The sequence below is a fragment of the Scyliorhinus torazame genome, chromosome 21, assembly GCF_047496885.1.
Source record: "Scyliorhinus torazame isolate Kashiwa2021f chromosome 21, sScyTor2.1, whole genome shotgun sequence".
Taxonomy (NCBI): domain Eukaryota; kingdom Metazoa; phylum Chordata; class Chondrichthyes; order Carcharhiniformes; family Scyliorhinidae; genus Scyliorhinus; species Scyliorhinus torazame.
In genome coordinates this window covers 15763400-15777947 of record NC_092727.1, presented here as the reverse complement: position 1 = coordinate 15777947, position 14548 = coordinate 15763400, and the positions used below count along the sequence as shown (strand labels likewise).

At 46.1% G+C, this 14548-nt stretch overlaps 1 protein-coding gene across 1 annotated transcript in view; it reads left to right on the top strand.

The window, feature by feature from the left end:
• Positions 1–14548, top strand: part of LOC140398196 (proprotein convertase subtilisin/kexin type 7-like) — a 261903-nt gene that overhangs the window by 163419 nt on the left and 83936 nt on the right. The window lies entirely within an intron of this gene.

The window sequence follows — 14548 nt, the reverse complement described above, 5'->3', positions numbered from 1 at the left end:
TTTTTCCTTCGGGCTTGGAAGAGGAGATTCCTTTGGCTTGTCTTCAGTTGGGCTTGAACAGTCATCAGCGCTGTGCCCTTCGTTGTAGCATGAGAGACCGTCATGGTCATGCTGCTGTGCAGTGGAGCATGGTAGGCTGTCATAGCCTTCGCGCTGTTCATGTGAGCATGGCAGACTTGCATCATCTGCCGCTGGTTGGTCAGGAGAGGTTGCTAGACCCTCATGGTCTTGTTCCTGCAAGGACTGCACATCGGAGTCAAGCGTTTCTTCTATCGTGGAGGCTGTCCACGAGCTCTCTGTTGAGGCTTGTGACACTGGAGTCACTTCTTGTTCATGCAAGGACTGCGCTCTGGAGTCTTGCGTTTCTGCAATTGTGGATTCTGTCCACGAGCTTGCTGTGGAGGCTTGTGACTGTGGAGTCACTTCTTGTTCATGCAAGGACTGCGCGCTGGAGTCTTGCGTTTCTGCAATTGTGGAGTCTTTCCACGAGCTTGCTGTGGAGGCTTGTGACTCTGGAGTCACTTCTTGTTCATGCAAGGACTGTGCTCTGGAGTCTTGCATGTCTTCTTTCATAGAGTCGGGAACGCTGAGCGGGACGTGGACCATGCTCTGTGTGGCAGCAGGCCGCTCTCTGTGTGCTTGCACCGCTCCCTGTCTGTTAATGTCAGGCTGCAGCATCATCCGGCACTGATAAGTTGGGACGTCATATCTGCTGGATTGAAGATCTTCAAATCCGAAAAATGAATCCGCATCTGCGTCGGATTCAATGTGGGGGCCGCCAATGTGCAACACGAAAGGTTCGTCCAAGTCGTAGTCATATAGGGCCACGGAGCTATCATTGGGCTCGCGAGGTCCGGAAACACTGTAAAGATCGTCATCGAAGTATTCGAGGTCGGAATCATCGGCTTGTGCGTAGGTAACGGCTTGTCGGAGGGTTCTTCGGAGGTCAAATTCATCTCCTGGGTCAATTTGCGGCAATGTGCTGTCATTCCAGGTGAGGGAAGGTTGTTTTGCAGCTTTAACAGATTTTTTGATTTGGGACGTTTCCCTTTTAAATTGGATTTGGGACATTTCCCCTTTAAATTGGTGCAGTCTGGGGCCGCTGACATCCTGACGCTCGGTATGTAGCACGTAGGAAGCGACTGCGCATGCGCAGATCGCTGTTCCTTTACCGATGGCCATTTTCTTGACTGCGCATGCGCAGCATCTCGCGCATGCGCAAACGAAACTTCCGGTTCTGCGCACTGCTCGCGCAACTGTGCTAGCGTGATACCTTTAGCAAGATGGCCGCCGACCTCGACCCAGCCCTCTCTCAGGCCCGGGATTTCGGCCTCTGGGAATTCGGGCTCCGGGATCCCGGCCACGAGGTGAGTACTGCCGCTTTTCTTACCTTTACTTGCCGATTGGATTGCGTTTTCTTCACAGTACTTGGAGAATTTGTCCAGGACTGCCTGGTAATCGTACCTTTGCTGCCTCCTGAAGAACCTGAACCTTGTGAATATTTCTCTTGCCCTTGCACCGGCAATGGAGAGGAGAAATTCAATTTTTTCGCTATCATCCAGGTCTTGGAGTTCAGCTGCCACCAAGAACAATTCGAACACTTGCCGGAATCGCCGCCAGTTTTCGCGGAGATCGCCGTGGCACTGGAGTGGCTGCGGAACCGGGAGCTCGTACATCATGCCTGGGCACTGCTGGTTGTCTGTGTACACTGAGGTATGCCGGCAGGTATCGATCCACTCCTGTACCATGTGGTGTTGGGTGCTCTGGTGCACAGATGAGCCAACACAGTTGTATGTGGTACAACTCTATTTTATTTTAACTCTTGTATACAGTTCGTTCTGGATACTCTGCACGTGCTGTCTCCCTGAGTGTGTCGTGTAGCAGGTCTGTCCTTGTCCTTGTCTCCAGCCAATACTGACCACACGGTGTCGTGTTTGTGCTTTTATATCTTTCTGTGATTGGTTGTGGTGTTGTGTGTTCTGATTTGTCTGTTGGTGTGTCTATCATGATGTGTGTGTTTGAATATCATGACAAAATTGTCTGATTCACATTAGGGACTTGCTTTCCTCAGGTTGTTTTGCTGTGATACACAACCTAATGTGTAACGGATATACTCTAGATTTAAGATTTGGATGCATGTGGATACATGTATATGAATATAGAATTGAAGAATTCTGTGGGTTGGAGTGAATTCTGTACAGAATGGGATGATGCCTGTTAGAATCATAGAATCTACGGCAGGGAGACAGTCCATTTGGCCCAAACTGGCCCATGCCAACCAAAAAGCTCATCTAAGCTAACCCCATTTGCCTGTATTTGGCCCACATCCCACTAAACCTTTCCTATCCATGTATCTGTCCAAATGCCTTTTAAATGTTATAGAATCATTGAATCACACTGCAATCCAGTAACTTGGAGACTGTGGCTAGCAGATTGCTTGAGGTAGGAGTTCTACACTGTATGAGACTGTGCTGATTGGTTGCTCTCGGTAGGCTCAATTGGATTTAACACCCCCAGCAGATTCCTGTTTCACCAGGCTCTGTAGAAGGATGTGAACGGTCCCTAGTTCATGGGGAGCCTTGTGGTGTAGTCGTGATGTCACCGGATTAGTAATCCAGAGATCTAGGCTAAGACTCCGGTGTCATAGTTTCAAATCCCACCATGTCAGCTGGCGGGGAATTTTAATTCAATTAACATAAAACCAGTAACAACCACCACCGACTGTTGTTAAAAACCCATCTGGTTCACTAATGCGAGGAAGCAAATCTGCCATCCTTACATAATCTCACCTACACGTGACTCCAGAATGGTGTTGACACTTAACTTCCCTCTCCAATGGCCCAGCAAGTCACTCAAGTCTAAGGGAACCTAAAGATGGGCAACAAATGCTGAGTTTGATCAGCTTCGCCCACATCCCATTCAGGAATAAAGAAATGTTTGGAAGTGGTATTGTGCAGAAACCCAACAGGACTTTTAGGGATGACTCATATCCTGGATAATAAACTTGCAACATTGTAGAGTAGAGGCATAAGATGTTAGACTGACCACGTAACCGACTGCACTTAACCAGTGCAAAAATCCTCTCCCACTGATGCAGCCAGACCTGCTGAGTTTATCCAGCATTTTCCGTTTTTGCTGGGTGGGAAGGGGAAGGATTGGAACTCAAATGATCGCAATAAACTCTTGAGGTTGCAGCTCATTCATTCCAGCTTGGTTCCCTCAGCTGAAAAGAGAAACCGAGAGTCCTACACTTCAGGAAGAGAGCAGTTTGATTATCCTGAGCCCTTTATGCTCTCAGGGCATGCCCCAAATCTTCACATGCAATTACTGTCCAAGCAACAAAACGCGTCTTGGGATTATATCCACCTCATCAGTCCGACAGGGGTGAGCGGTTCATTTAACCTTTGATCAGGCACCACCTCCGACAACGCAGTCCTCCTTCGGCCCTGCTCAGTAGAATATGCATTCCCCGGTCCTAACTTGCTGGATGGGAGGTGTGCGTTTCTCTTCTGGAAAGGAGTGAATTAAAACATGTCCCAGAAAGTATTGACGAGGTGGGAAATATAGAGTGGATAAATTAAAAAATTATTATTCTTTCCTCTTTCATGGGAAGTGGGCAAACTTGCTACCCACCCCTAATTGCCCCCAAGCTGAGTGTCCCCATTTCAGGAGGCTGTTGATCTGGAGTCACTTGTAGGCTAAACTGTGCGGCCGATTTCCTTCCCGAAAACACATTCATGAACCAGATGGGTTTTTACAACAATCAATGGTGCTCGTCATGGCTGCCATCACTGAGGCCAGCTTTATCTTCCAGATTTTTAAAACCGAATTTGAATTCCACCAGCTGTGGTGGCGGGATTTGAACCCACGTCCTCGGAGCATTAACCCGTGTCTCTGGATTACTAGCCCAGTGGCATTGCCAGTGTCTCCCCTTAAACCATTTTCAATTAGGCGGAGACTCATCACTCAAATTGTCCGGTGGGGTTTGAACAGCAAGGTTGGGTCGTTGCTGCAAGGTGTAACGAGCATGGCTCGCCAGAAGGGCAGGCGAAAGGTTACTGTATACAAACTGAGCTCGTTGTTCGCTCTGGACAGGTCTCTCTGCACAATCCTGTCAGCAGCTAGGATACCTGATTTAATCGAACGTTGATTTAAATGCTTTGCACAGGCTGGGAGAGTAGAGCAGTTTGCTTTTTGCCGCAAAGGGGGATGACACGCGGGCTTATTGATCTGGATAATCATTTCCGCCCCCCCCCCCCCAGGAAGGAGACGAAGGTCAAATGTTAAATGCAAGCTGGGCCCCTCTCTGTTTTCTTCCAGGTACATTGCCTTCTTCACATCTTCCAGCATCATGGTTTAAATCCACCCCACACTTTCTATCAGATGGGAGTGTATAGCTTGGATGTTTGGAATGTTACGGGCATCTCTTGTTTGTTTTTGTTGCTATAGTTATGCCACTTCTTGAACTCTTCCTTTCGATGAGGGAAGAAGGCTGTACAAATTGGACAGTGTTTAAATGGAAGGAAACGTTCCTCTCCATTTGAATTGTCTCCACTCATTATATCAAGGCTTTTTTATAGTTGTTTGGGGAGAAGACTGGACTGTTGAGGCAGGATTTTCATGAATTTGGGGAGACTCCATGCAGAGCTGAAAATGGCGGCTGGGGCCCGATTTGGGGATTCCAGACCCCACTGTAGGGGTTTCTGATTTTCAGCAATGCTGTGTTAGGGTGGTTCAGGTGGTGAGCCTGCATCCTGCCCTCCCGACTGTGCCAGCTCCATTGCGGGCGTAGACACGTCCTGGTCCTCCACAACTCTCATGGAATCGGGTCAGCTTTTCACTGAGCTGTGGTTCAAAATGTCTTGTCATGCACTCCATGCCAAGCTACGGAACTCCCATGTCCATTTACTCGACATACACTTTAGATAGAACCAATGAACGCGAAAATGACAATAGGATGCGGTTCTAAAAGAATCTTTTTTCATTCTTAGAAATTGCTTTCACAAAGGACCAATAAAAGTGTCAACCATCCAGACCATTTAAAGTATCAGTAGCAGAAACTTCAAGCATTGGAAACTTCTTTATCATGAGTAAGCAAACATTGTGAAATAGACAGAACAGATCATTCGGATATAGTTAACAATGAAAAGCAATTATCTCGGCGCCAAGGACCCGGGCTCAATCCTAGCCCCAGGTCACTGTCCGTGTGGAGTTTGCGCATTTTCCCAGTGTCTGCATGGGTCTCACCCCCACAAACCCAAAGATGTGTAGGGTAGGTGGATTGACCATGCTAAAATTGCGCCTTAATTGGAATTTTTTTTGAAAAAGCAATTTACATTTATCTAGCACCTTTGACTTTGCAAAATGCCACAAGGCATATCACATCAATGAAGCAAGAGCGCGAGAAAACAGAGCAAACAAATCATTACAAACTGTTCTTGAACTGCCGTTGAACTTTTGTGACAAAGCTAGCTTATAAATGAATTGTATTTTGTACTTTTGTCCAGGATTTGAGTTGGTGGTTGCACCCCTTTTAAAACTGAGTCACTCTGCAAAGGGACTTAAACAGACAACTGGGGCCAAAGTCTTGTACCAAGCCTTTCTTGACGTAATGTGGTGAAGTCTGTTGTTATAGTCACCCTGGGAACAGGATTGAGAGCAGGTCTTAACACAGTTTTCCAATATACACAGATGTCATGATTGTTTCGGTTTATACTTGTCAGTTCCTTGTGGCTAGGATTCATAATCCATATGTCAACCTGTTTTATTTCTACTGGGATATAAAACAGGAGAACCTCCAGTCCAATAATGTGGTGGTTGTAAATTGCTTAAAATGGGACAGTTTCGGAAATCTTGACCAAGCTTAAGAAACTATACAAAGATGGATTGCTATTCCTGATAAAGTGCGATATGTATTTTAAATAATTTTGAAAGAATTTGTTTGGTTGTCCACTCCAGTTTAGTGGATGGTTTATGACATTATATGATTTCTACTTATTTACTGTTTCACCTTTTTGCAAAATTGTACAGTAATTCCCTGTGGACTGATTCCATCACTCCCTGTTTTCCTAGTTGTTCCATTAGTAACGTGCCTTGGCTTTCTGTTTTTGAGTGATTATCCTGTAAATAAGCTTATTTTAGACTGGGTTTATGGTATTTACGGCCATTCACAGCAAACAAGGGAATATGATGTGCTTCTCAAATAGTCCCAGTTGCATTATGCTGTAATTAGGGGGTAATTGTTAGTCCTGTTTTTCCAATCACTGTACATACAAGGTACAGCGCCTTTGATTCATTGGGGACCCGGTTTACTTGTGGGAATTGTCTTTCTGGGTGTTGGAGCTGAGGATTCCAAACTCTAGCCATCGTTATCTTGATTTTTCATGTAAACGTGTGTTGTTGCTGCAAGAATAGTGAAGACGTGTAGTAACTTTTTAACTTTATCTGAGATTGCTTTTAATAGGAAAAACATGTGGCTGACCCTACATCAAGAGGTAACTCCAAGCATCCCAAACCCACTTCCTTATCACAGTGCTACCGCCTGAAATAGTGATGCGAACATACGAAATAGGAGCAGAGGTAGGCCAGTCAGCCCCTCAATCCTGTTCCGCCATTCACCCATCTACCCACGATAACCTTTGATTCTCTTGCAAGAACCTATCTACCTCCGCTTTAAAAACATTCAATGACCCCCCCCGCCCCCGCTTTGCACCACCTTTTGTTTCAGCATGACAAACACACACAGCCCTCTGAGAGAAAAAAAAGTCTCCTCATCTCTGTCCTATGAAGATGACCCCTAATTGTAAAACAGCTGATGCCTCCAACCCATCATAAGTCATGGCAAATATTTTGGTTGTATATTTATGTCTTTTTGCATTTTGAAGTGGCAGGCAACCGGTGAGTGTTCATAAACACCTAACTAACATTAACAGCACGAGGGCAGCATGGTAGCACAGTGGTTAGCACTGTTGCTTCACAGCTCCAGGGTACCAGGTTCGATTCCCGGCTTGGGTCACTGTCTGGGCGGAGTCTGCACGTTCTCCCCGTGTCTGCGTGGGTTTCCTCCGGGTGCTCCGGTTTCCTCCCACAGTCCAAAGATGTGCAGGTTAGGTGGATTGGCCACGCTAAATTGCCCTTCGTGTCCAAAAAGGTGGAGTGGGGTTACGGGGATGGGGTGGAGGTGTGGGCTTGGGTGGGGTGCTCTTTCCAAGGGCCGGTGCAGTCTCGATGGGCCGAATGGCCTCCTTCTGCACTGTAAATTATATGAAAAAACATAATACGGTTGAATTGAAGCGATTTGAAGTATTGTTTGAATCCTCCGTATGAGTGTAAAGGAATAAAAGTGTTCTTTGTCAGTTCAGGAATTTTCACATTTGTTTTACCAAGCTATGCTAATCCCTGACCATGTTGCCGAGGTTACAAAGTTTGTTTCAATTCTTTGCATCTCATTCAGTTCTTAATCGGTTTATTAGAAGGGACAGGCTCTTTGGGACTGGCTGCAACATAAATGGACAATCCTTTGCTGTGTCTGTCTGGTATTCAGCCTCTCTGTTCCAGTTTGCTATGGCTGTCGAACACCCCCTTGAGGGTTAGATGATGTCATCCAGTGTGGGCAGGGGTGTCTGTAAGGAGAGTGACATAATATGGTGGGAGCGATTGGGGGGAAGGGACTGTGGCGGATGGGTGGATGCAGGAATGAGGCAAGAGTTGGGAACGCTTTGTCAGGATTTGAGATTTCAGTGCAGCACACATTGACAGGAAATGTATGAGGTCATTGCTTCCTTCAAAGGCTAAGTGTTTCTGCATCCACAGACGCAAATGCGCACACCCTTTCAAGTGGATAACTAATTTCCCTGTGGCATGCAATTTTACATTGAATTTCTCAAAGCTGTCTCACAGTGTAATCTTTATTATGTCATAATTTCTGACGCAGAATTCAGTTCTGTTAGCCTCTCTGTACCTAATGTTTCAGAAATTGTGTGTCGAGCATATTTTACAGGGGAGTTATCTTAACTAGGTTTTGCTCTGTATTTCAAGGTGGTGTTTATCCGCGTCACAAACTTTGGCTTCAGAAACTCAAGAATATTGACCATGATGGGAGGAGGGAACAGTAACTGGGAGATCAGTCGGTTTATGAGTGTTTCTCTATTTAGTGACTGACTGAAGTATGATATTCCTCCTGTTGTGGACAGTGGCACAGTGCCCAGAACGGCTGCCTCACAGTCCCAGGGACCCGGGTGTGATTCTGACCTTGGGTGACTGTGTGGGGTTTACACCTTCTCCCCGTGTGTGGATGGGTTTCCTCAGGATGCTCCTGTTTTCTCCCAAGATGTGCAGGTTAGGTGGATTGGCCGCGCTACATTGCCCCTTAAGTGTCCAGGGATGTTCAGGTTGGGTTGTGGGGATAGGGTGGGCAGGAGTGTGGACCTAGGTAACGTACTCTTTCGGAGGGTGGGTGCAGACTCGATGGGCTGAACGGCCTCTTTCAGCACTGTAGGGATTAGAATGAAATACTATTTGTAACTTTTTCCATTGAAGAATTAGGACAGAGAGAACCCAGATATTCTTGCTTCTCCCAGGAATGTGTTAATGTTGGCAGGGCTTGCTAGAGATTGCGTCGATAGTTCTGGAGTCCCAAGCGTGAGTTAATAATTACAAGGAGCAGCCATGAACGTGTTGATTCCAGAGGGTACCTCGGAAATGTGTTAATACTTATAGGGGGCTCCAGAGAGCCTCTTAGTAATTGCAAGGGTTCCCCGGGATCGTGTTAATATTAAGAAGAGAAAATGTTTTTTAAACCACTCATCAACATGATACGTCATCCCTTTCTGTATTACAACAGATAACATTTTTGCTTTTAAATTCTGAATTTGATGCAATTTACGTTGTCAGAGAATAGTGACCGGGTAAAGTTTCAATTGGCAGGAAAAGAGTATCGCAATCTCGTATGATTTTAAAATCTCTCTGAATGGTACCACCGTCCGTAAGGTGTATGGATAACCTGCCAACACATGCAAAATAGTCACACGGACGCAAGGGTAGGCCTGGGGCAAAGGGTCTCCAGGCAGCTCAGTCCTTTCAAAGAACAAAGATGTGCAGGTTAGGTGGATTGGCCATGATAAATTGCCCTTAGTGTCCAAAATTGCCCTTAGTGTTGGGTGGGGTTACTGGGTTATGGGGATAGGGTGGAGGTGTTGACCTTGGGTAGGGTGCTCTTTCCAAGAGCCGGTGCAGACTCGATGGGCCGAATGGCCTCCTTCTGCACTGTAAATTCTATGATAATCTATGATTCTATGAAACAAGTGAGCAGGAAGTATTCTAAGCCTTTGAAATTAGGACACAAGGTTGTAACATTTTCTATGTCTGATATTCCCTGTGTTGCTATTTTAACACGTCGGTATCTCATGGCGTTCATTCGGGGCTCCATGATTGTGACCTCTACCACCGAGAAGGGCAAGGCCACCAGGGGCATGAGAACATCGCCACCTGCAAGTTCCCCTCCATGCCAGGCACCATCCTGACTCAGAGCTATGTCGCCGTTCCTTTACTCTCGCTGGGTCAAACTACGTGGAACTCCCTCCCTAACAGCACTGTGGGTGTACCTACACCACCTGGACTGCAGCGGTTCAAGATGGGGGCTCACCACCATCTTTTCAAATGCAATTTGGGATGGGCAAAACCGATATGCTGGACTAGCCAGCAAGAGCCATTTCTCGTAAAATAATATTTTTAAAATTGTATAGGGTACGACCCAGTCATGATAACAGGAAAAAAGGAAAGTCCTGGTCCATGTGCATAGCCCGACATTTCAAAGCACATTGCAGGATGTTTGATGGGATTTCTACTTTAGTGAACCTGGGCCCTGTACATGTATTTATCGGAAGGCATTATTGGAACTCCTCCTCGCTAATGGATTGCATCTAAGGATTCATCAAGATGCTGTTTCCCGCAGTCGTAATTATCCATTTAACAATGATCCAATTTCCTGTTTATAGCAATTGCAATGTGAGAGTTCGCACCATGAAGTGCCGCATCAGGTCTATAATGCTGACTGTACCGGCAGATTAACATCTTTGTGATGCCAGGAAGTGAATAAAGACTGTGGAAAGTTGTGAAACCTGTGAGGGGATAACTCTCATCACTATTGCCCTTTGCAGTGGAGTGCAAGTTGCATCCAGGAATTTAAGATTAGAGGAAGCAAAATACACAAAAATATGCTAACTAATCAGCGAAGGCATTGCTCTTTCATCACACATTTTGAAGGAGTCTCCAGTCACTTCACTGGGGATTGGCGAGGGGAGGGGGGAGGTGGAGATGGACGGAAGGGGAACAAAACAAATAAATTGGATTTGGTAATAGATTCTTGGAAGCCGTGGAGGATGAGGTTGACAAATGTGACCAAAGGCGTGCCCACAATAAGATTTGGAGAAGGTTTTGAAAGTTGAGGAAGAGGCGGGGGGGGGGGGGGGGGGGGGGGGCGTGGATTACAGGGAGAAGACTGGAAGGTTCCATCGCCAATACTGGGGACAACGGGAGAGAGATATGAGTGGTCTGGGTGAACCAGACAGTGCAGTAAGTGGCTTGAGGCTAGGATCGATATTGCCGAGATAAGTGGAGTTAGATCATGGGGTGATTTGATGAAGGTGATGAGCATTTTCTATTTAATGGGTTGGGGAATGAGGAGCTATGATAGATCAGCAAGGACGGGGGAGGTGGACATGCACAATATGGGTGGCAACATTTTACTCCAAGGGGTAACCTCCCAGGGCTGTCTCTACCTTTAAAGCACTAATGACCCCTAAGACAATTGTAATTTTCAATAGATGTGTTCAACGATGGGACACTGATTTCTTTAAAGATGTGGGGTGGCAAAATTGTTATAACCCGCACAAACCTATGGGGTTGGAGCAATCAGTCTCCCAGTGAGTCTCGCTGAATGCGAGCTCCCTGCTCAGTGGGCAGGGAGCCCAACATCATTCAAGGTTACGATCAATATAAAGTTGGCCAGGTATGGAACCCGCATAGCAGACCCGGCTGGGACCTGGTGTATGTTGTAAATATAATTTGCTTTGCAATAAACCAAGTTTTCTTTGTATTAACTCGGTCCTGAAAAAAAAATTACTGTTTTTCTCTGTCACTTGGGATTTCGTCATGCCCAAGTATTAAACGATATCTGATGGAGGCATTTATCAGTTCATGTCGATGTTCAGCTCTTCAGTATTGCCTGAATTCTTAGAATTTCTACTTGTATATAGTTGAGAAGCAGTAAACAGGAAACGTGCAGGGTAAGCGCTTCCTCTGCAGCTTGATGTACTTGAAGCTGAGGCACTTGTTTCGCTTTTGACTATTAATAATTAGGGGAAATAATTTTTCAAACACTGAAGCTCTGTAATTCAAATTGTCCTGGTCTCTCTGACATGCACAGTATGGGGCTAAAAAATATCGAGAGCACAAAGAAATGTTCCGCGACTGCGCAGTGGTGTTAAATATCGGGGTTCCTGCAGGAATTTGAATAGGACAGCTTCTTCCCGAGAAGTCAAAATCTCGGGGGGGGGTTGCAGGGCAGGGCAACACACGTCCCGTGTTTGACTTGTTAGGAGCGGTTACTGGACCTGGTATTGGGGAATGATCCCGGCCAGGTGGTTAAAGTTTCAGTCGGTGATTACGTTCGGAATAGTGATCACAATTCCGTAAGTTTTAGAGTACTCATGGACAAAGACGAGAGTGGTCCTAAAGAAAGAGTGCTAAATTGGGGAAAGGCCAAATATAACAAAATTTGGCAGGAGCTAGGGAATGTGGATTGGGAGCAGCTCTTTAAGGGTAAATCCACATTTGAAATGTGGGAGTCTTTTAAGGAAAGGTTAATTAGAGTGCAGGACAGACATGTCCCTGTGAAAATGAGGGATAGAAATGGCAAGATTAGGGAACCATGGATGACGGGTGGAATTGTGAGACTAGCTAAAATGAAAAAGGAAGCATACATAAGATCTAGGCGACTTAAATCTGATGAAGCTTTGGAGGAATATCGGGAAAGTAGGACAAATCTCAAACGCACAATAAAGAGGGCTAAAAGGGGTCATGAAATATCTTTGGCTAACAGGGTTAAGGAAAATCCCAAAGCCTTTTATTCGTATATAAGGAGCAAGAGGGTAACTAGAGAAAGGATTGGCCCACTCAAAGACAAAAGAGGGAATTTATGCGTGGAGTCAGAGGAAATGGGTGAGATTCTTAATGAGTACTTTGCATCGGTATTCACCAAGGAGAGGGACATGATGGATGTTGAGGCTAAGGATGGATGTTTAAATACTCTAGGTCAAGTCGGCATAAGGAAGGGGGAAGTTTTGGGTATTCTAAAAGACATCAAGGTGGACAAGTCCCCATGTCCGGATGGGATCTATCCCAGGTTACTGAGGGAAGCGAGGGACGAAATAGCTGGGGCCTTAACAGATATCTTTGCAGCATCCTTGAGCACGGGTGAGGTCCCGGAGGACTGGAGAATTGCTAATGTTGTCCCTTTGTTTACGAAGGGTAGCAGGGATAATCCAGGGAATTATAGACCTGTGAGCTTGACGTCAGTGGTAGGCAAACTGTTGGAGAAGATACTGAGGGATACGGTCTATTCACATTTGGAAGAAAATAGACTTATCAGTGATAGGCAGCATGGTTTTGTGCAGGGAAGGTCATGTCTTACAAACCTAATAGAATTCTTTGAGGAAGTGACAAAGTTAACTGATGAGGGAAAGGGCTGTAGATGTCATATACATGGACTTCAGTAAAGCGTTTGATAAAGTTTCCCATGGCAGGTTGATGGAAAACGTGAAGTCGTATGGGGTTCAGGGTGTACTAGCTAGATGGATAAAGAACTGGCTGGGCAACAGGAGACAGAGAGTAGTGGTGGAAGGGAGTGTCTCAAAAATGGAGAAAGGTGACTAGTGGTGTGCCACAGGGATCCGTGCTCGGACCACTGTTGTTTGTGATATACATAAATGATCTGGACGAAGGTACAGGTGGTCTGATTAGCAAGTTTGCAGATGATACTAAGATTGGTGGAGTTGCAGATAGCGAGGAGGACTGTCGGAGATTTACAGCAAAATATAAATAGATTGAAGAGTTGGGCAGAGAAATGGCAGATGGAGTTCAATCCAGGCGAATGCGAGGTGATGCATTTTGGAAGATCTAATTCAAGAGCGGACTATACGGTCAATGGAAGGAGTCCTGGGGAAAATTGATGTACAGAGAGATCTGGGAGTTCAGGTCCATTGTACCCTGAAGGTGGCAACGCAGGTCGATAGAGTGGTCAAGAAGGCATACAGCATGCTTGCCTTCATCAGACGTGGTATTGAGTACAAGAGTCGGCAGGTCCATGTTACAGTTGTATAGGACTTTGGTTAGGCCCCATTTGGAATACTACGTGCAGTTCTGGTCGCCACATTACAGAAGGATGTGAATGCTTTAGAGAGGGTGCAGAGGAGGTTCACCAGGATGTTGCCTGGTATGGAGGGTACTAGCTATGAAGAAAGGTTGAGTAGATTAGGATTGTTTTTCGTTGGAAAGACGGAGGTTGAGGGGGACCAGATTGAGGTCTACAAAATTATGAGAGGTATGGACAGGGTGGATAGCAACAAGCTTTTGCCAAGAGTGGGTGTGTCAATTACAAGGGGTCACGATTTCAAGGTGAGAGGGGGAAAGTTTAAGGGAGATGTGCGTGGAAGGTTTTTACGCAGAGGGTGGTGGGTGCCTGGTGCCTGCTTTGCCAGCGGAGGTGGTAGAGGCAGGTACAATAGCATCATTTAAGATGCATCTAGACAGATATATGAAACGGGCGGGGAACAGAGGGAAGTAGATCCTTGGAAAATAGGTGACATGTTTAGATAAAGGATCTGGATCGGCGCAGGCTGGGAGGGCCGAAGGGCCTGATCCTGTGCTGTAATTTTCTTTGTTCTTTTCGCAGTCTTCACAAGAAATCGGGTAGGGGACGGAATAAAACGGCGGGATTCTCCGGCCGCATCCGCACGGCGACTGGAGAATCCTGGCCCATAAGACCACAAGACATAGGAGCAGAATTAGGCCACTCGGCCCATCGAGTCTGCCCTTGCCATTCAAGCATGGCTGACATTTTTCTCTTCCACATTCTCCTGCCAAGGTCAATGGACTTTTCCATTGTCCGCATCTCGCCCGTGGCATTCTTGCGGCGGGACGGCGCGGAAGAATCCAGCCTAAAGACTCAAATTCCAGTTGACCAACTGCTATGTGTTTCCTGTTTTTAGTTTGCTTCCCAGTTGTTGTTTCATAATCACACTTTAAGCTTGGGAAGATCTGAAAACTCTTCTCGTTTACTTTTGCCATGCTGCCTGGTACAAAGACGGGACTGGATTGAACTGGCTCTGTGTGCATGACATCAGTCTCGAACGCACCGTGAAAATGTGACCTCTTTTTATTATGATCCCAGCTAATGCTACTACCGAGCAGTCAGGCCACAGAAATGGAACCCTGGCTCGCTCGACCATTACTTTTACTTTTTTTGTTTAGAGACATGGATGAACAATCA